Source organism: Colossoma macropomum, unplaced genomic scaffold, assembly GCF_904425465.1.
Source record: "Colossoma macropomum unplaced genomic scaffold, Colossoma_macropomum, whole genome shotgun sequence".
NCBI classification, from domain to species: Eukaryota; Metazoa; Chordata; class Actinopteri; order Characiformes; family Serrasalmidae; genus Colossoma; species Colossoma macropomum.
The window spans coordinates 1-23,088 of NW_023494887.1; the positions used below are offsets into that span (position 1 = coordinate 1).

General features: G+C 39.4%; 1 long non-coding RNA gene across 1 annotated transcript; it reads right to left on the minus strand.

Annotated features, from left to right (window-relative positions):
• Positions 1–5,493: 5,493 nt before the first annotated feature.
• Positions 5,494–13,243, minus strand: LOC118800400. The gene is made up of 6 exons (XR_005006231.1): positions 13,137–13,243; positions 9,708–9,753; positions 9,538–9,558; positions 9,275–9,316; positions 6,758–6,881; positions 5,494–5,551 (listed from the first exon to the last, which is right to left on the minus strand). It is a non-coding gene; the product is annotated as an uncharacterized LOC118800400 (long non-coding RNA).
• Between the last annotated feature and the right edge of the window lie 9,845 nt (positions 13,244–23,088).

A 23,088-nucleotide genomic window follows, 5' to 3' on the forward strand; every position in this document is an offset into this window, starting at 1 on the left:
GCTATGACCATGAAATAAGACTAGGAGGAGCTGATCTGCATACCAACTGCTTCATACTCAGCTGCAAATCACTCCAGTGAGCATTGGAGGCATCCATGCAATGGAGCCAAAAGGACATCATCATCCACAAACATCAGAGATACCACCCTCCAGCCTCCACACATAATGCCCCCCAAACCTCGGCTATACCTTGACAAACTGTTCATGAATATCACAAACAGGAGTGGAGACAAGGCACAACCTTGGCAGAGTTTAACACTCATGCTGAACAAGCCTGTCTTAACGTCAAGTATACGAACACGGCCCTCACTCCGGAAGCACAGAGACCAAAAGGCCCGGAGAAGTGGCCCTGGTACCCCATTCTCATGGAGCACCCCCCACAGAATATCTCAGGGAACAAGGTCATAAGCCTTCTCCAAGTCCACGAAACACATATAGACTGGGTTGGCAAACTCCTGTGCCCTCTCAAAAATCTGGGTGAGGGTGAAAACTATCAACTATCAGTCCAAGTCTCTTTTCCATCACCATGGCATGAACTTTCCCTGGGAGGCTGAGCAGTGTGATACCCTGGTAAATGACACACACTCTCCAGTCTCCTTTCTAAAAAAAAACACGGACCACCACCCTGGTCTGTCAGTCCAAGGGCACTGTTCCCGAGGTCCATGTGACATTGCAGAGGCATGTCAGCCATGACCCCACAACATCCAGAGCCTTAAGAATTCTGGGCAAATCTCATCCACCCCCAGTGCCTAGCCAATGGGGAGCTTGCCAACTACCTCAGTGACCTCCACCAGGGAAACTGAGTCTGACATGCCACAATTTAGGGTTTAGGAGTTCCTCAAAGTGCTCTCTCCACTTACCATATTGTCATTTTGTCATATTGTCATCAGAGTTTCTCCAGCCCTGCTACGCTACCCCAACTGCTCCTGAGTCCAAGTGAAATTTTTTTCCATGGCCTCACCAAACTCCTCCCATGCTCTGGATTTTGCTTCATCCACCACCGCCACCTTCTTTGGCCATGGATACACTATATTGCCAAAAGTATTTGCTTGTCTGCCTTCACACGCATATGAACTTGAGTGAAATCCCATTCTTAATCCATAGGGTTTAATATGATGTCAGCCCACCCTTTGCAGCTATAACAGCTTCAACTCTTCTGGAAAGGCTTTCCACAAGGTTTAGGAGTGTGTTTATGGGACTTTTTGACCATTCTTCACGAAGCGCATTTGTGAGGTCAGACACTGATGTTGGACGAGAAAGCCTGGCTCACAGTCTCCACTCTAATTCATCCCAAAGGTGTTCTATTGGGTTGAGGTCAGGACTCTGTGCAGGTCAGTTTAAGTTCTTCCACACCAAACTCATCCATGTCTTTATGGACCTTGCTTTGTGCACTGGTGCGCAGTCATGTTGGAACAGGAAAGGGCCATCCCCAAACTGTTCCAACAAAGTTGGGAGCATGAAATTGTCCAAAATCTCTTGGTCTGCTGAAGCATTAAGAGTTCCTTTCATTGGCACTAAGAGGCCGAGCCCAACTCCTGAAAAACAACCCCACAGCATAATCCCCCCTCCACCAAACTTTACACTTGGCACAATCTAGTCAGACAAGTACCGTTCTCCTGGCAACCACCAAACCCAGACTCGTCCATCGGATTGCCAGACGGTGAAGCGTGACTGCTCTAGAGTCCAGTGGCAGCGCTTTACACCACTGCATTTGACGCTTTGGATTGCGCTTGGTGATGTAAATCTTGGATGCACCTGCTCGGCCTGGTTTCCCAATCATGGTTCCAGATCTGACACTGTGGGTGGAAGTGAGCTCAACTATATCTAACTGTTACCTTTCAACCTCCCCCACAAGCCCCCCCATGTTCCATGTGCCAAGAGCCAGTTTCCACTGCAAGGGTCCATGCTGCCAAGGACCTTCCCACCATTTCCCACTGCGTATACAGCACTACACCGGTTCCCCATCCTGGACCTTGCAGGTGGTGGGAACGACATGGTCCACCTCCTTACCTGTTTAGGCTAAACTCCACCAACCTATATCAATTCTGCATCACACCTAACTCAGAATTTAATTTGGATTTCTTTGGGGTCTAGCTCCCAGCAAAAGCCATCCAGAACTCCAGCCCACATTCCCAGAGTTCACTCTGCTCTCTCATCTCCTCTGTCTCCTCTCATACCACCACCGTAGGCACATTCTGAACTCAGAAAAATATAAAAGTTAAAGTTAACAAGGTTACTAAATAAAATTTTTGAAAACAACATTTGGCAAGGGAAGTAATGTTTATATATAGATAGATTTATTTTGGATTTTATATAAAAATACGCGAGTTTAAGTGTGTGTGTGTGTGTGTGTGTGTGTGTGTGTGTATGCAACACTCCATGCCACTGCATTTCAGAGTCCTTTGATGGTCAAACTGAGCGGTAGAACCCTAACAGTAGAAACATCAAACTTGGCCAACCCTTAATTTTATATAACAACATTTAAAATGGGAAATTATTTCAGGATATATGTATGTATTATACAGAATAGGTATTTACAGGTTTGGGTACGTGTGTGTGTGTGTGTGTGTGTGTTTGTGTGTGTGTGTGTGCGTGCGCACGTTAGTGTATGTTTGGGAATGTGTGTGTGTAAGAATATTGTCTGTGTGTTTTTAAGTGTGTTTGTCTGTGTACATACCGATGCACCGCTGCATTCCAGGGAAACTGAAATCCTAAAAGTAGAAACAATAAGAAAGTCATTTAGCTACTCAAGAATAAAATAAACATTTATTTGTTTTAAATATTTCATATTATTTACTGAAATTCAGTAAGTTAACTAATACATTTTTTTGTGTGTCTGTCAAGTCAACTCAAGTCAAAGTTTATTCATGTAGCACTTTTTACAACAGGTGTTGTCCCAAAGCAGCTTTACAGAAAAATCTGGGCCCCCATAAGCATCGCCAATGGTGACAATGGCAAAGAAAAACTCTCTAAGAGCAAGAGGAAGAAACCTTGAGAGGAACCAAGACCCAAAAGGTGGAACCCATCCTCCTCTGGTCAACACCGGATAGGAAACAGCATTGGCAAACAGTGTGTGTGTATGTGTGTGTGTGTTGGTATAGGTGTGGGTGTTGTTATGGTGCCAGTCTAGGGAAGAGCCAACACACACTGACTGGAAAACCCAGAGACTCAGAGACACAGTTAACAAAGTTAACAAATGTGCTTTATTTATACATTAAGCTAGGCAACCAAAACAAATCAAACAGGCTTACTTAATGAATTGTTATAAAGAGTGTTCTGGGCTCTTTTTCCCTGTCTCAGAGTTACTGAGCTCTGCTAAAGCCTGAGTAGACTGATAAATCAATGTGATGATTAGTTATTAATCTCAGTGTTACTGAGCTCTGCTAAAGCCTAAGTAGACTGATAAATCAATGTGATCAGTTATTAATCTCAGTGTTACTGAGCTCTGCTAAAGCCTGAGTTGACTGATAAATCAATGTGATCAGTTATTAATCTCAGTGTTACTGAGCTCTGCTAAAGCCTGAGTTGACTGATAAATCAATGTGATGATCAGTTATTAATCTCAGTGTTACTGAGCTCTGCTAAAGCCTGAGTAGACTGATAAATCAATGTGATGATCAGTTATTAATCTCAGTGTTACTGAGCTCTGCTAAAGCCTGAGTAGACTGATAAATCAATGTGATCAGTTATTAATCTCAGTATTATTGAGCTCTGCTAAAGCCTGAGTTGACTGATAAATCAATTTGATCAGACTGAGCACTTTTGAGCTCTTTTGAGCAATTACTTAACATCAACATCTCTTCAGTTATTGACATTTTCACAAATGATAAGTTAAGTATCTGTGTTATACTAGACAAGTGCACACTTTTTGCAGCAAATTGCATGTCATTAAGTGAAAATCACATTGCTACCTACTCAAAATTTTGTTACTTGGATATGATGAATTATTAGCTTGGTTAATGAGATGGCAGTGGGATGATAACTTTCCCCACATAAATCACCTTTTCCAATAGGCAGCAGTTATAAAGGCCACTTTTCTCAGCTTCAGTGTCAGGTAGCCATAACACCTCTGTCAAGTAACAGGTTTTTGTTGGCATTTGGTTGCTTGATGCATGTGAACAGTGCAGCAGCATGGACTCAGGACAGAGCATTAGCTCGTTAGCTTGCAGTTACAATCGAGTTGCCCAAAACCAGAGTGGTATAATGATACTTCAGCTGTTATTTCGATGTTGATTTTAAACATGAGGATAAAATATAACCCTAATTTAGCCCTCACTGGTCAGAGTACAGATTTAAACCTTATAGATAATATTTGATTTCACATTAAACACAAACTAGCTCAGCAATGGTTTTCAGCTGTTTGAAGTCATCAGTGCAGAGTGGATCAATACTGACTCTCCTTTCTATAAAAGACTGTCTGCACATTCACACACTACACTCCAACAGTTGAAGAAACCAAAGGAAAAAACTCTCCCATATTAAGTTCCCTTTTCTGTTTATTTAAGGATTTGTTGTTGGGATTATAAAAAAACAATGTTTTGCCATTTTTTACCCTTTTTTGCCCAGGAGTGCAGTTCTTAATGCTACTTCCTGCTAGTTCTACTTCATCTGAAATACTTGAAAAAAATGGATACATTCCTACCTTAACCATATTCTCTGTCTGCTTCCTGATGCTTTCTGATTTGTCTGAATCCAGTTCTTTTTCTTTTGTTTTCTGTAAATCCAGATGTGCTGGTAACTGGTTCTTATTTATTTCCTCATACACAGCTATTAATTTAGATACTCTGCCAGGATTAGCAAGGTCTTCAGACGAAGTTCCACTCCTCTCCAATTTGTGGACTGCTTCCTTTTCCATTCTTGAAAAAAAGAGGAAAAGGTACATTTGCCCTGAAAGCTAGACATAAACAACTGAGTAATACAAGTTTTGATATATGAGAGCAACACACATAACTAGGTAATAAACAATGCATTGATTAACAGTTATAACACATAAATAAAAAAAATGGCAGGTTTAATGCTGACTGACAGAGAAGAAAAAGCATGATCTGAGCTTTAACAGTATAGATGAATATGGGCTCACTTTTTGGCAAGAAACAGGTGACTGCTGCCATTTATTTCTGTGTTTTAACTACTTATTAACAGTTTTAAGTTGTTTATTACCTAATGAATAACAATTAATACAATAATTTTTAAAGTATTCATAAACCTTTTAGTCTTACAGCAGTCGTATGATATTTTCTTACCTTAAATCATGAACATCCTTTTTGCAGATCTCATGCTCCAATCTACAAAATTAACAAATAATGATAACAATCACTGTAATTTACTTTCTAATAAAAAGCTGATTTACCATAACTGTTAAATAATTCAGTACAACTGTTTGAAAGCAGTTTTTGTAATTGACTGTACTTTAAAATGTACAAACAATAATAGTTTTGCACTTTGTTCATGTGATACATGCAAAACATTAAAAAAAGTATTAAAGAAAAGTACTGAATTTGTGCTCCGGAACAGGAGGAGTCAGGTGTGATGGCCAAACCACGTCTTAAATCTGTAAAAAAGAATAAAAATGTTTTTTGTTAAATGTTTGCTAAGGTGACCAGCAAGTAATGTAGAGAACTTTGTCAGCATAGTGATTATAAAAGCAGTCATTTTTTTAATTTATGTCAGACAAAACCACAACCTTCATCAGTCTCACCTGGCCATTTTGAACATATACTACTTTACTCAAGCACCACGTTCATGAGTCTCACCCATCTGTGCTGTGTAGATTATGCTTTACTCAACCAGAACCTTTTTTCTGTTTTACACAGCCATTTTGAAACCACAACACAAAGCCAGAAGTCAGAAATCCTGACATACTAATTGATTTAGATCTGAATTTCAGCAGCCGTGTAAAAGCAGTAATGAAATAAAAGAAATGAAGTCTTTTACCATCTCAATAATATATCAAAGTTTAAAAGGTTCATGTCACAACAACACCTAGAAAAAATAATTCATGCATTTATCTCCAGCAGGCTGGATTCACAGTGGTCTCTTTACTGGCTTTCCCAAGACCACACACAGCTACAGCTTATTCAGAACGCAGCTGCTAGAATCTTCCAATCCTCCATTCACTGCACTGGTGACCAATTAGCCACAGAATATCTGCTGAAATTATAGGATTTATGAACACTTAGGACCGGTCAGTTAGTAGAGCCAACAATCAGAACTAAACAGGGTGAGGCAGCATTCAGTCACTATGCTGCCATCTGCTGGAACAAATGGCCAGATGAGGTCAGATATGCTCAGAGTGTAGCCATCTTTAAGTGAAGTTTAAATATGCCCTTGTCTTCTTGCACGTTGTTTAGTGCTGCAATTTTCCTATCACTTCAGTTTTCTCATTTCTTTTACTCATTTATTTTATTCATTTTCTATTTTTTTTTATCTCTGCAATGTACTTTAATTTGTTGTAACTAGTTTTGCAAATGGCTTAGTGAGGTGCTAGATCTTAGGACATCATAAGCTTTATTATTTAATGCCTTTATGTTTCTGTGTTTGTGTGAAACACTGAATTGCAGATGTGTATGAAAAGTTGCTATACAAGTAAACTTGCCTTGTCTTTGAGGGGGTGAAAGGAAAACTGAAACAAAGTTTAAGGTAGCATGAACATGTCTAATTCCTACTTGGTGCATTTGGACAGTTTACATTGTAGTAAACTGTTATCGTTAATGCTGTTCATCTAAAATAGTGACCAAAAAGATTAAAATGTTCCTACCTTGATTATTTCTGCTGCCTGATTCCTGATGTTTTTTGGGTTGTGTGTGTTCATTTGTGGTCCATTTTGTCTGTATTAGGCGCAGATGTCTTGGCAGTTCGTTCTTCCCTACTTTGCTATCCACCTTTAACCAGTAGAAATGAAGGAATTATCGATTTTGTAATTATGGAGTTGCTTTCATTAAATCTTAGACTCGATGGCTTGAATTTTTATTTTTTATGTTTTTTGACTAACAAATTTGAAATCTTTTGAAAAAAAAAAACAGACCTACATAGAGACACAGCTTAGTCTCTGAAAATTTAAATAAACCCTTCTTCCCAAGTCAAGGTGCTGTACATTCACTCCATTTCTAACATGGAGTTCACTCCATTTCTCACAAGTTTGGTCTTTTGTTTTAAGTTTCTACATCAGTGTGAAAGTGTAGTTTATGCATGCTCATAGTGGCATGTGATTCATAGCAAAAATAAATAAATAAATAAATATTTATATTCAAGCTAACCTGACACTGACGTTAATAATGGCTAATCTAAAGCTTTAGTTAACTGTAGAAGAAATAGTTGCATTTCACATCATCTGCACTTTAACTGTGTTCATTAATTTACATTGAAGCTGATTGAGCACTTCCCACTGGCTGCTCCATGTGTGTGTTTTGTTATAAATAGCTTGCCCTTGCTTGCACATCACAAAAAGCAGTGGGGCTGGTCAGTCTTCATATTGTTCAAATGGACAGAAATCAGGCCAGTTTCACTCATCCTGTGTCTGTGTGATGTGAGCAGCGTAACCGCTACAGCCCAGATGCATTGGTCAGTCACTAATACAGCTTTTACTCTGCAGTGTGATACAGCAAACAGGTTCTACAGACACCCTTCTACAGAATGGATAAATAGTCAGTTCACTTACTTTATTCAACAGAAAGATAATTTATAAAAGAGTATGGCTTTTGTTTTTCCTGGGCAACTTTCTGAGTTGTGATTGTTTGAAATCTGTAGATGTATAAGAATTTGTCTATGCAGCACAAAATGGTTCAATAGCGTTTGTGTGATAATAACCATGAATGATTTGCTGGATTTTCTGTTATTTGTTAGAATTTTTATTTGGTTTTCAGTTTCATTCTCATTGTGTTTTTATTGTGTTTTGCTGCGTGACATGGGACAGAAAAACAGGCTTGACCGCTGGAATTCAGTGCTGCTTGCGCAGGCTGTGTGATCGCTCTAGTTAACATGATCACGGAAATGAAAAGCAAGACATTCGCCATCACTCATTCCACACAGAGACAGTATGAGAAAAACAGATCTTACTCACACCCATCCGCACTTCTTTTGGTAGAAAAGCAAAATGTCTTTCTGTTTGTTATGTCTGTCTGTTACCACTGACTCGTTCTGACTCAGCAGTTTATTTTCATCATATCCGACACATTAAATGTGATGACTGTATTCAAACTTTATTTGTGTAATGATAGAAAGTGCAGGGGATAAAATCTTAACTTCTGAAAGATGGTTTCTAAGTTCATAGTACACTCTCAGAAATAAAGGTAGTAAACTGTCACTGGGGCAGTGCCCCTCTTGTCACTGGGGTGGTTCCCTCAAGGGTACATCTCAGTACCTTTAGTCAGGGAACATAATTGTACCGTAATCAACTGAAATGATATTTTCTAAGCTGTACTGACTCCACGCACCCCGTCTCATCTCCAGGCTTTTTATTATATTGTTCTGTTTTAAAAAATTATGTTATAAAAAGGTACAAATACATACTTTTCCACTGGGACAAACCTATTTAAGGTACACAATTAGACCTTAAAACCACTGTCATACATTTTAGGGAACATTTACACTGTTTGTATCTTGATGAATGAAAAACATACCTACACAGAACCTTTATAACAGTGCATTGGTGTACTAACATTTAGGATGTCTGGTTTTAATATGAACGAAATTATAATATTGTGTCGGCGGACAGTGGCTCCAGTTTTGGGGGAAAATATTTTAGATGTGCGTATGCAGATCTTAGCCACGTGCCGCCATACCTCCATAAAAAGGGACATTTGTTGTGTTGTTTATTGTTGTTGCTGTGTTGTTCTTTACTGTGAGCGGGAGTTTAGAAGTGACCTTTCTTGCCATTCTAGTTATTTGTACGTACCTTTTCTGCTGCTGTTTAGTAAAGAGCACTTTCACTTTAGCAGAAGCATGGATTTCTCCAACTCTTCTTCTGCTGAAGCCTCAGACGTTCTGCCCACACTCACAGAATGTCTGATATCTATTAATAAACGTCAAGCTGGCCAAAATGAGTTTGTCCATTTCATTCTGAATGGCTTTCCACACAGCCATGTGATGCATGTCTGTGCAGCAGGTTGTGTCACTCGTAGGGGAAGTGACCACTGCACCAAAACCATTACACCGTCACACATTTTTAACATTAAGTTTGTAATGGAAATTGGAAGGATTTTGCTGTAGCAGGTCCCCATCCTCCTGTCTAAATGATATAAATACAAATGAATCCTTAGTTGTGGTATTTTCTTACCTTAAATCATTCACTTCCATCTTCAGGTTTACATTCTCTGCTCTAGGCATTAAAAATGAAATTCAAATAATTAGCTCCTTTATTTATTATTTCATGAAGATGCTTTACAGTACCAGTTAAATAATTGAATACACCTACTTGAAAGCAGGTTTTGAAAGAATACAAATTTCATTTCTTTTGTCAACTTCTCTACAATCATTTAGAATTTTGTGAAATGAAGTTTCCAAAAATTACACATGATAATGCAAAAGGCACGTTCTTACCTTAAATCAGCGATTTCATTACTGTGACAGGGACAAAAACAATAATGAAAAGCTTGGTTTATTTCTTTATTAATGTAGTCAGTAAAAATGATTTAAACTGTGTGATGTCTATAATCATTCATTATTTTATATGTGTGATGTAAGCAGTGAGGAAATCTGACACCGTTTACCGAAGTGATGTTATAGCGTTTGTTGTGAAGTCCAAACCATGTTTTTCTGTAAAAAAAAGAAAAGAAAAAAGCAGTACAGTGATGGTCCATGCTTATTCCGTGTCAAAGCAGTCTGTCCTTCTTCAGTGTAAGACAACAGAAAACGGTAAAATATTTCTCACTGAATAAAAGAATAATGCAGAGTTTAGAAACCCAAAATCTGTCTTTATGACAAATTACAAGAACCTTGTGGACGTCTGTAACTGCTGCGGCTCAGATTTTCAAACTATTTAAAAGTTTGAGTTTAATATCATTAACTCAAGCTAAATCATTCCAAACAAGCAGGAGCACACCTGATTCCACTTGTTTGATCAATTAGTCAGTCTTCAAACAACAGATCATGTGAGGTCCGGCTTTGTTGGAATGAAAACCTGCAGCCACACCGACCCTTTGCAGATAAGATCGGAAACTAAGCCTGATAAGATGGGACACCTGTGCTCTTTGGTTCTCTTCAGATAAAGATTCTTTTTCTTTTCTGTGGCCTGACTGACAAGACAAGGCTGTCAAAACGAAAGTGCAATCACCTAAAAAATAAATGAGAAAAGACTTTTTCTGTGGCTGTGTACGTGCACTGTCATTTTCCTTCTTTTCTTTTTCTAAAGTCTTGTTTTGTCATCACAGGAGTATTTGGGATATATACCCTCGCCTTGCTTATAGGACTAGTTTTAGTTTTAGTGAGAAATATGGTAACAAGAAATGCTTGTTATGGGATATAAACTCAATACAATCAAAACACATTAAAAGGTGTCACCCAGACAACATATGTGCTGACAGTTTCCTACGTTTTTATATAAAAAATATAAAAATAAATAAATAAATAATAATAAGGACCTCAAAACTGTGCCTTACATGCAGTGGATATGATAAAGGTGTTTGGGTGAGTAGCTCAAAAAACCAAATGACTCACCAGCCAAAAAACGATAGCTTTCGATTATCGTTGTGTATCACTGATGAAAATCTGTTAACTGAAATGTTTGCTGCCACATTTTCCTTTTATGTTTTTCATATGTGCACCCTACATGTGAGCACCATGTCTGTTAAATAAAAGAGCTCTGAAATGTTTAACATTGTGGCTTTTGGTGTGCTAGTGATTTTTTACCTTTGCAATATAAAACATAAGAAAAACATATAAAACTGGTTCAGAACTACTCTCTATTCAGCAATTAATTAACAGTAGTTACATTGTAAAATAAGGTGTTACCACAAATTATTACTGTATTTCTTTAAATGAGATTACTAATAAATAAACAGTATATGTTTGTACATTATAAAATCGTTCTGTAGCTCTTGTAGAATGTCCAGTAAAAGGCTTTTAATGTTCGCCATCTTTCATCACTGTACATGAAGAAGCACAACAGATTCAAGTTTAATGGAGAGTTTTCTGATCTTATGTATAAACAAATTGGCCACAAAAAACAGCCAGAATTTTTAAAACAATTTTAAAAATACACGCTGTTTCGAATTTTGAAAATGCACACACATGAATATGTCACCCAGTTACCTCACACAATTATCTATAAATGCACAATGCAAATTAACTCTGTCCAGATTATTGTTATATGTATTCAGCATGAAAAGCATTCAACAATCAATGAAATACTCATATTACAGAACTTTATCCTCCCACAGACAACATAAATATAACCACAGAAACAGCAGTAACGGGGAGAGCGGCATTGCTTCCTGCAGTTTGTTGAGTGAGGCACTGTTGACAATGGCTGAGCGAAAGGCAAAAAACACTTCTGGCTTTTAATTCACAGGTCTGGAATAGAGTAAATGAATTAATACATCTGTTTAATAAGAAAATTTTTAATACATTAGAGTTCTTTTTTTTAAATGTCAAGATATGTCAAAAATCCAAAAGCAATCTTGATTAGTAGGACTGAATGATGAATCATATTCTAATAATAGCCTGTACTTGTAGCTCACTTCACCCTCATAGACACACTGCCCGACCGTAAAGCATACCTGTAGCTCACTTCACCCTCATAGACACACTGCGCGACCGTAAAACATACCTGTAGCCCACTTCACCCTCAGAAATACACTGTGCGACCGTAAAACATACCTGTAGCCCACTTCACCCTCAGAAACACACTGTGCGACCGTAAAACATACCTGTAGCCCACTTCACCCTCATAGACACACTGCGCGACCGTAAAACATACCTGTAGCCCACTTCACCCTCATAGACACACTGCGCGACCGTAAAACATACCTGTAGCCCACATCACCCTCAGAAACACACTGTGCGACCGTAAAACATACCTGTAGCCCACTTCACCCTCATAGACACACTGCACGACCGTAAAACATACCCTGTAGCCCACTTCACCCTCATAGACACACTGCGCGACCGTAAAACATACCCGTAGCCCACTTCACCCTCATAGACACACTGCGCGACCGTAAAACATACCTGTAGCCCACTTCACCCTCATAGACACACTGCACGACCGTAAAACATACCTGTAGCCCACTTCACCCTCATAGACACACTGCCCGACCGTATAGCATACCTGTAGCCCACTTCACCCTCATAGACACACTGCGCGACCGTAAAACATACCTGTAGCCCACTTCACCCTCATAGACACACTGCGTGACCGTATAGCATACCCGTAGCCCACTTCACCCTCATAGACATACTGCCTGACCATAAAACATACCTGTAGCCCACTTCACCCTCATAGACACACTGCCCGACCGTAAAGCATACCCGTAGCCCACTTTACCCTCATAGACACACTGTGCGACGTAAAACATACCCGTAGCCCACTTCACCCTCATAGACACACTGCGCGACCTTAAAACATACCTGTAGCCCACTTCACCCTCATAGACACACTGTGCGACCGTAAAACATACCCGTAGCCCACTTCACCCTCATAGACACACTGCACGACCGTAAAACATACCCGTAGCCCACTTCACCCTCATAGACACACTGCCTGACCGTATAGCATACCCTGTAGCCCACTTCACCCTCATAGACACACTGCCCGACCTATTACCATACCTGTAGCCCACTTCACCCTCATAGACACACTGCCCGACCTATTACCATACCTGTAGCCCACTTTACCCTCATAGACACAGCCCTCTTCCCCCACATCAATACTCTGCACAACCACATAGTGTACCTGTAGCCCACTGTACCCTCATGAATATACTGCCCATCCATTCAGCATACCTGTAGCCCCTCTTCACTCTCACAGATGCAATGCACTCAAATATACAACACTCGAACATACAAAACTTAAATGTACAACACTCAAGCACATTGCTGTATCATATACCCACACACACACAGAGTCTCAGCACCAGTCCTTTCACCACGAAACAAAATTCACTCTCATGAAGATCTACCATCATATATGCATACAATACCTAAGATCAGTGTCACAATTTGTGGTTCAATCCTCAGTAAAGAAAAAGACCAGGTCCATCAGGATAATCAGTATGAATGTACAAAGCTATGAAAGAGAAAAGAACAGTCTGTTCACCTCTGGAGTCCACGCTGAATAATAAGCTGTCTACAGAATCCTTTTTTTAAATGGAATCTGCAAAACCCAGTCAGAATACATTCTAGTTATGCTGCACTGACTGTGCACAAAGCAGCTAAAAAAAAAACCTGAAGTTTCTGTGTGGAGATAACAGGCCTCTAGCTTTTGCCGTCAAACCTGCGCCACCAGAAATGAGCTGCCTAGGCAGAAGAGGAAGATCTGAGAAAAGATCTCCATTCACTTGTACTTATTTTAGGATGATTTCACTTTATTAATCACTACACGGCACTGTCCTCTTCTACAGAGACTGGACTGTCTGATCCACAGGCATGTCAATCACTTTATAGATCACCATACGGCCCTGTCCTCTTCTACAGAGACTGGCCTCTCTGATCCACAGGCTCTCAATCACTTTATACCTCACCGTACAGTCCTCTTCTACAGAGACTGGACTGTCTGTCACCTGATCCACCCGTCTGCCAAAATCTTGTTAAAGCTCTTATAAAAATATTTTATCTGTGACAGCACAGAAAATGATAAGATAAAGCTGTGATCCTATATACTGCCACTGTCTGAAGTAGAAGCTCCTATAATAATAATACTAATACTAATAATATAATAATAATAATCTCTTATTTTGGACACGTCCTGAGAGGAACCAGTTCATTGGAAAAGATCATTATACATTGAAGAGTTGATGTAAAATTACTGAACATGCTTGTGACCAGAAGGTTGCTGGTTTGATCCCCTGAGCTGACAGCACTTGCTCAAGTACCCTTGGTCTATAACCAATAAACTGCTGAGAATTATTTCATTTTGACGGAGTATTTCTATTGTAAACGGCGTAACTTTTCTAGCATTTATAGTACCGGTTTAGCAGCCCAAGAAACACACACCAATCGCATGCGTTATAAAAATCACATAAAACACTACTCAGCCAAACAGATCTGTGTATTATGATGAGCATCTAGACTCTAGTGAGTGACGCACACAGGGGAGGTATGAGGCGAGAAACAGCAGTCTGAGAAGAAAGGCAGTATAGATGACGTGCTCTAAAAAGATAAAAGTGGACAACGAAAACCGAACTTTCTACCAACAATGGACAGAATCGTACCAACACGTCGCATATGTTCTGACACCATGGCGATTATTAAAAGCAGCAAACACAAATCTTTGAGCAAACATACCCACTCAAGTCTGAACTGAGGTCACAGAAAATAAATGAACTAACAGCCCAATATGATCAGTCCACCAGAATCCTCACACATTCATTCACTGCTCAACAATGTGATAACGAATGTTCCCTTGGAATGTTGCTTGGATTTTAGGTCAACATAAAAATAACATTTACTGACAGAGGGATTGTCAGTGCTAGAGTGCGGTAGTTGAAACCTTACTTGGAGGAAAAAAGGAAGACTTTTGTGAAAAAATCAAGCAAATACCTATGTCAGCATCATCAACAGAGGGGAACAGAGCCAAAACAAGATGTCTCAATAACCATAGATGGATCCCCCTGCCATGGTAGGGAGGGAGAGCTGTGACTAGAATGAAAGAGGACAATCCTGAGCTCATGTCTTACCTTTGCATAACTCATCAATCAGTCCTATGTGCCGCCCCGTCAGATGAGTATGCTGAGGTGATGAACACAATGATGAGAATGATTAACTTTCTGAGGGCATCCTCTTCCCAACAGCATCACATGCTCAGGGAATTCCTCAGAGAAGTTGATGCAAATGCTGATGAACTTTGGTACATAATAATGTAAGATGGCTCAGCAAAGGCAGGGTGTTGGAGCACTTTGGTCCATCCGAAGGGAAATTGCAACTTTCTTGGCACAGCTGAAGAGCCAGAAGGCAATACCTTTTTTTATTTTTAGAAGAGAACAAGAAGATGGATATTTGCCTTTTTTTGGTTGATATCACTTCACATCTGAATAAACTGAATTTAAAGCTACAGGGCAAGGACAATACAGTTTGTGACCTGACAACACCTGTCCGCTCCTTCCAGAGGAACCTGGAGGTGTTCAAGGAAGACCTGCGGGGAGACTGTGCAGGAGCAGATTCAGCATGAGAGAGATGTATCTTCTTTTGTTGACTTTGCATACAAGCTGATTGTAAACTTCAGCAAATGTTTTGACAGCTTCAGCCTTGGACAGCAGCTCACCCTGTTCATTCAAACCCCTTTCTTATCACAGATGTCACTGGGTTCTCAAAGGAAGTCACACAGCTTTTCAATTGGGCAAATGCTGGGCATCTTCAGATGCAACTGATCAATGTGGCCCTGAAAGAATATTTTGGTGCAGCTGACACTGCCACTGTCTGGCTCCAAATGGTCTCAGAGACAGCTTTCCCAGGTCTGAAGAGAGTAGCCCTGTACATCTTGACTATGTTTGGCTCTACGTACAACTGTGAGGCACCTTTCTCAACGATAAACATTATTAAGACCAAATATTGTTCCAGGCTCACCAATGAGCACCTTCACATGTGTATGAGAATGGCCCTGACACCATTTCAGCCCAGGTTTAAAATCCTAGCAGGACAAGCAAAAGCTCACTTCTCTCACTGAACAAGAGTGTGTGCATGTATGTGTGTGGTAGGGGAGGGGGTGGGGGGATACAAGAGTCAAAAAAAGAGAAAAGGTGGTGTTGAAGCTGTTCAGCTGTTAGGATGTAAGATTTTTTATTTTAAATTGGCTCAGACTGTTAAGATGTGAAACAGAGTTTACAAAAATGCTGAAATAGTGCAACCCAAACTACACTTTCTATATACTTTTCTCTAAAATTAAGCTGCACATTTTTTCAAAAGTTTTCTGTTTTATTTTTTAAATGCAGCCCTTGTTTTTACTTGAAGTGAGAAAAGAACATTTATTTGGAGTATTTTTTATTGTTCCGGTTCAGTGTGAAAACTGACAATAAATATTGTTGAAATATTATTAAATTGCACTTTATTTGATTTGACATTCAGTTGCTGATATAACTACTAGGCTACTTCGATATACAGTTTATACCACTGAATCATAATTATGATGTTCCGAACCTTTGCTTGAGGAAATTTTCTTTAACTGGACCTTTTTGAATTTTAATGAAACACCCCTGGCATAGAGAGTTTCTTTGACAATGCATGTGACTCTAAACTTACCAACATAGCACTTTTAAGGGATGAAAGAAGAAATTGAAAATGAAAGCTATTTAAACAGAGGAACTTATGGAGGAAAGCTGTATGTCTTCCATACGGAAATGGTTTTGTTCTAATACCAATGCTTAATGGCAGTGAACTATGTTAGACATGGTATTTATTTTTTTACACAAATGTTCAGTGTTTTAAGGATATGTAATTATTAGTGTTGGACTATATTAACAAACATGTTATTTTGAACATAGACTCCTCACTGTAGAGGTGTTTATACCCCACAGGTGTATGAACACACCTTAAACTATATTCATAACTATTTGTGATAACCACTTTTTTACTATTAGCCTACATCTGTGATTACTGAAATAATATTATTTCAGTATCCTGTTATCTATTTAATCATCTACACATTTGTCACAAAAAGTAGAAATAGGCGTTCACCAGATTCTGTGCAACAAGTGTGCAATACTGAAAATCCCACATCCCCACAAATGAGCAATACTTACATTAATAGTAGCTTTCACGTTGTGTTTCTGTGTTTGTTTGTCTAGTAAAAGACCAGAACAATGTGGGCAAGAGCTGTATGGAGAGAAGGCAACGCAGGGATGGAGGAAGTCATACCGTCCTGCTGGGTAAAGAATGGTTGTGTGTATTGGGCTCATCAAGGGGTGAAAGAGGCCATGAAAACCTGCAGGAAGATGCACAGATGGACTAAAATTCAGTCAGGTATGTGATTTCATATTTTGTTTACACAAATTGCACATCTGTAATCAGAAATGATCTGGTATGTGGGCCAGGCACAGTGTTCTTCATGATTCCAGTTTGTTGTTGACCTGTTTTTCACTTCCTGTGCACCCAAGTGGTCCTGAACTCAGTTCTATGAATTTTTGCTTGGATTCTTGATTCTATAATGCCTGTGAATAATAATGGTTTTCAGATAAGAGGAAGGAATGCAAAAATTATGATTTCACAACCACTACTGAATTGAGCTGCTCAGAGGAGGAGCCACTAAAGATTCCCAAAAACAGGAATCCAAAAAAGAAGACCTTCCCAGACTACCAAATGGGTGTATTATACTGTTAAGTCCCACTCCAGGCATTGGTTATATCCTCATCTCTGTGCAAACAAATGATATCTGAAGAGATAGATAAACTTAAAATAGCTTAAAACGTGACTCTGCGTCCTCCTTAATTTAGTATGCGCTGGTATGTGAATATGCAAGTAGTCGCAAAACTCCTCTACCACTCCGCTGTGTGCACGCTTGCTCAAACACACACACACTTCCATTTGTTTTCCACTCTGCTACTTTAGACAACAATTTTAAATAGAGGTGGATCTTTAAATAATGTACAAATTAGTACTTATTCGATCATTTGTAAGATCTGATATTCTTTTCAGGCTTGTACAAGACTAACCGTACAGGTCTGCACACCTTTTTATGCAGGTGAAACAAAATGTGCAGTAGCTGAGGAATAATACAACATCACCAAAACAGAATACCATCAAAACACTGTTGTACTTTAAAAGTTTAAACACTTCAGTCAGGTCTTCAGTCGTTTCTTTAGACTTAAAAACCTGTGCAACACTTTACTGTTATGCTGAAGAATGTCACCTGACTGAAACATCAATTAAAAACTTTGAGTTTATATTATAGCTGCAGTGCTGTGGTTATAATATATTATTCTTCAGGGCTGTAGATAACTGAAGTATTTTTAGTAGCTCAAAGTAAAATATTAAGTGTAACTTAGTGCAGATGACCTTGTCAGTGAGGTGGATGGCATTAAAACACTGGCTGTTGTTGGCTTCCAAACACATGAGATCTCAGGTGTGTAACAAGGATGCACATTTTGGATTTAGAAAAATGATTTTCACATTAAATTATTTTCTGGTAATATGGTGTTCCATCTTTCCAGTACACCAACATAAACTTAAGAAATCTATGCCAATAAGGCGCATTAATGTTGTCATGGTGGCTTGTGGCCCAATGCATTACTAAACTTTATGTTGATATGATTTTTTTTTGTCACATAAAGTAGTTATTATCAGTATTGGTATTGTTAATGTACCAAAATAAGTGTTAATAATGGCTGCTGCTTGTTCCATCATAGATGAGCTCCCACTTCTTCCCTCTGTACCCAAAAATGTTCAGAAGAATGCACAGTCTGGTAGGTGGCTATGTTCAGCCATTTTTGCTGCCGATTGGGAATCAAAAGCTGCTTTTACACAGCAGATAAAAGTTGCTCAAATCTGATTTTCTCACTAAATCAATTTTTTTTGTTAGGCTGTTCAGAATGTCTTTTAAATGCTACCTATATGTGACATTAGTATGAACGAGTCTCGCTCATAAACTGACCCACAAGCACAAATGACAATGCTTCATGTGGCTCATCCAAAGATAAACAATTAAAAAGCAATCAACAACATCAGCTCCAGTTTCATCTTCGTCAGCATCACAGGAGCTGATGAGAAGTTCTAATGGCTGAGCGCTGGGCTCATCATCCAGAATGCATTCAAGCTTGCTGTTAAAAGAACACGTTATTCGGCCACGGTTCGCATCCAGTGAGTCACCCTCGTCCGGCCAGAGGAGAAGCTCCAGTGGGTCCCCCGTCACACAGCCACAGAAGAAGTTGTCCCCCTCACACAGCTTGACGAGTAGTTTCTCTGTGTCCCTATCACACAGCGACTGGAGTCCCTCTGAGTCCCTCTCAGATAGACAGTGGATTCCTCAGACTCACAGTCATCCATCAAAAGCAGACCAATCAAATTGGCCTCCTGTGATGAATACAGAAAGGACAGTAAGAGGTGAACCTGTCACCAGGAACACTATGTTGATATGTGACAAAAACCTACCTTTTTAAGTATAGATCTGTAGCAGCCACATGAAGAAGCATTCACCAACAAAACATTATAGCATGCACAAAGATACAAGTATAGATTTGTTGACAATGTTGTAAGGTAGTGTCTGACTATAGAGCAGTGAATAGCACAAGCTAAACCATTAATTTATTTAACTGTTTTAACAGCCTCCTTTCATTTGTTGGTGTATTAATGTTTTCCCCCATTACTGATGGCCAAGTACAAGGAGTTTAATAGAGAAGCCTGAGGCAGCGTAGTCCACTAAGAAGAGAGTAAGATCTATGAGCACAGAACTGTCAAGTGAGGGAAAAAGACAGTGTGTGCCCTACCGAAACAGTGAGGCCAGGGAAAGAGCAGAGCCTGCACACTCTAAAGTTTGCCACAATGGGCTATATGCACACAAAGCACTGACGTAATTCCAGGAAAATCTCAGCCAGCCACAACATGTCCACTATTCACACTGTTGCTGTGTTAAGTGGGATAATGTCTCAGGAAAAGAAGTTTAAGTTTCAACAGACCGACCACGATACAGCTGAACATTGTTGTGTGTCTTTGTGTCTGTCATGCCTCCAGTAAGTATTTAGTTTTCATACGTTTCCCTCCAATGCAGAAACCAATGCATTGTCACTATCCGGAGGGAGAACTTTACTGTTAGCCCCCATACCTGCGTTTGTAGCCAGGATTTTAAAACAGAGGATGTTCGTGAGCCTGTGTCCGAGACATGGCAGCGACCGCAAAGAAGGGAGCGGTTCTGACATTGATTGAGTGGAATTTCTCCGGTCCACGTTCAATAGCAGGGGTTTGGGAGAGGAGAAAGCTAATGGCAGAGGCTGACACAACCCAGACCATTGCACACCTCAGGCTGCACGACGAGCTGATCAACCTGATCCAACTAATCAGCTGATTAACAAGACCTTCATCACCTGAAGTGGGTGTGTTTGGAACAGGGAAAATACTAAAATTTGCAGGGCAGTGGAACCGAAGGACCAGGGTTGGGAACCTGCGATGTATTGCATTTACATTTAGTCAGGGTTGGGATAGCTACTGAAAAATTTGTAGTTAGCTACTTTGTAGCTGCTTTCCCAAACTTTGTAGCTGATACAATTTAGCTACTTTTCAAAAAGTAGTGTGCTACTTTTTAGCTACTTTCAAAGGCCGATTGTCAGAATATTTGTGAATCTCCACCTGACACACCAAACAAGCCCAACTGACAGTGTGAACAAGACACTGCATTTAATCATGTGCCAGAAAGAAACATACAATTTAAAAGCTGCAAATATACAAAAAGATCACCAAAAAGTCAGTTTAAATGTAACCAACAATCAAATTCACACAACCAGTGCGTAACCAGGTGTGATATTCAACAGAAATTTAGACTAAATAAAGGCTAAATCAATTATTCCAAATTTTTCCTAACAAAAATCAACAAAAATAACTGCATACAAACACACAACTTTGTGCAAAGAGTTGTCAACTGTTCAAATAAAACCGCTCCAATTTAAACATTTCAACACAATATTTACAGACATGACATTCAGAGTCCTTAATTAAACTTTAGCAACACTTCAGCCTCAAAATTTTCACCAGTGACCCTGACTTGTTTGGGAGAAGAATCAACTGAATAAGCAGCTGAATAATCTCTCCACTGCTACAGAGCTGTTGTACGGAGTCCCTAAAGGGCTGTGGTTAAAAAAAAGGTTAATGTCATTGCGTTACCTCGCAAATGTTTCACATTATGATGCAAACGGTTTGCAATCGCTTGCAAAAGCTGTGCTTTGCCTAAGCTCAGAGATGGAGCAGCTCATTGAATTTTACGTTGATCTTGGATCGAAAAATATAAAGACATAGTGTCGCTTCTTAAAATCAAACATGATTATGCTATTGGTGACTCAAACTGAAACTGAGATCGAGGGTCCTCGTACAGTAAAAGCTACACTATAAAAGCCTGATTGAGGAGGCGACTCCTAATACCACCAACACTTCTCTGGATCTCAGCTTCAACCAGGACGCCATCAGCGATGCTCCATCCCTGACCTCCCTGTTGAGCCTGGACTCTACCCTGCTTTCTCTTCTGGCCAAAATGACTGATGTGGCCCAGACCACCACCACAGACCTCCACCTGAACCCTGCCCAGCTGCAGACCACCTTAGCTGCATTGATCTCACTCTGTATCCCTTCATTGTCACCATCGGTGCTGGCTGACATGAGCAGCCTGGTTTCCAGAGCACTGACCCAGCCTTGCCCCAAATGTGGACACAATCCTCTGTGCTCTGAGGACTCTGAGAAAGTTGGTCATCAATGACAGTCTATTCCCAGATCATCTTGATACTGTAGTGTGAAATATTACAACAAAGTTCACAATAAAAGATATTGCACCAATGTTGGGTTTTAATATGTCATTTGTTTATTTATTTATTTGCAGTAACAAAAGGTGATAAATAATAGGAAATAAGTCAGGTACATTCCAATAATATAGCAAATTCACAGCTCCAGGTTTTCATTCCAAACAAGTAGGAGCACACTGAGGATCACCACCAACACAGCACCACCACGACAGTGTCACTGCAGTGCTGTGAATGACCCACCACCCAAATAGTACCTGCTCTGTGAGGGTCCATGGGGGTCCTGACCACTGAAGAACAGGGTAAAAGGGGGCTAACAAAGTATGCAGAGAAACAGATGGACTACAGTCTGTAATTGTAGAACTACAAAGTGCACCTATATAGTAAGTGGAGCTGATAAAATGGACAATGAGTGTGGAAACAAGTACTTAGTAAAGTGGCTGATGTTTGTATTCAGTTATCAAGAGTAACCATCATACTTGCTGTAGACATTGGAAAGGGCCCAGGTTGAGGGGATCCTGAAGCCTCATGTGACACACTTCCTACAGCATAGGTAGAATCAAGGTTAAGGTTTTGTATACCAAATGCCATTATGACCCCTTGAAATTAGGTTCCATCTGTGCTCTGAGCAGTTTTGATATTGAGCTTCAAAGATTTTGCATTACAAATAGCAAAACTGATATGAGGAACACGTCTCTTTCATACATGAAAACCACAGACACTCTAAATTTATTCTAGATGTCAAAATACTATCAAATCTGTAAATGCATTTTTACTAATAACTTAATTTCTACTTGGAATTATAAGGTGCTACCTGGCAAAACATGAAAAGAAGCTATGATTTTAAAGGAACACAAACAGTTTACTCATTTCTTTTAAAACATAAAATCTGTGTTCTAGCAGAGTGTTTACACATATCAGATGGTTACATTTAATGCTTTCTGTGACATGAGCTTTATTTGTATTATTTATTTTTTATGACATTTACTTCTTGCTTTAGGACAAATCATATTTTTCTTATTCAAAAGAGCATTGCAGATAAGTATAAAACTCAGTGCTAAATATTTTGTCCAGTGCAGAGGTCAGTTTTCGGTAGGAACCATTAAGTTTGCTTTAGGTCAGACAGCAAACAGCTGCTGTAATGAACTGTCCCAGCGAGTAAGTGTAGCAGACCAGTTTTAACATAGTATGAGTTTTTGTTCTGTATCAGAAGTCTTGACTCTAATGCACCACAATATCTTATTTTGGAGAAAAAAAGGAAAAAGAAAAGATGGATGAACAAATTAAATTAATGTTTATGTTGTAGTTACAACACCATCAATACAAATGTTTACTATTTTATTAATTCTAATATTTATACAATATAAGACAGTAAGACTTTTTAAGAACTACAAGAAGACAGGCAGAGTTTTAAAGTTTTATAAACACTTCCTGCAGTCACTGACCAGTGCGGCAACATGACACAGAAGCAGAATCTGACTGGTCCTCTTGTGTGTATTGACAGTGC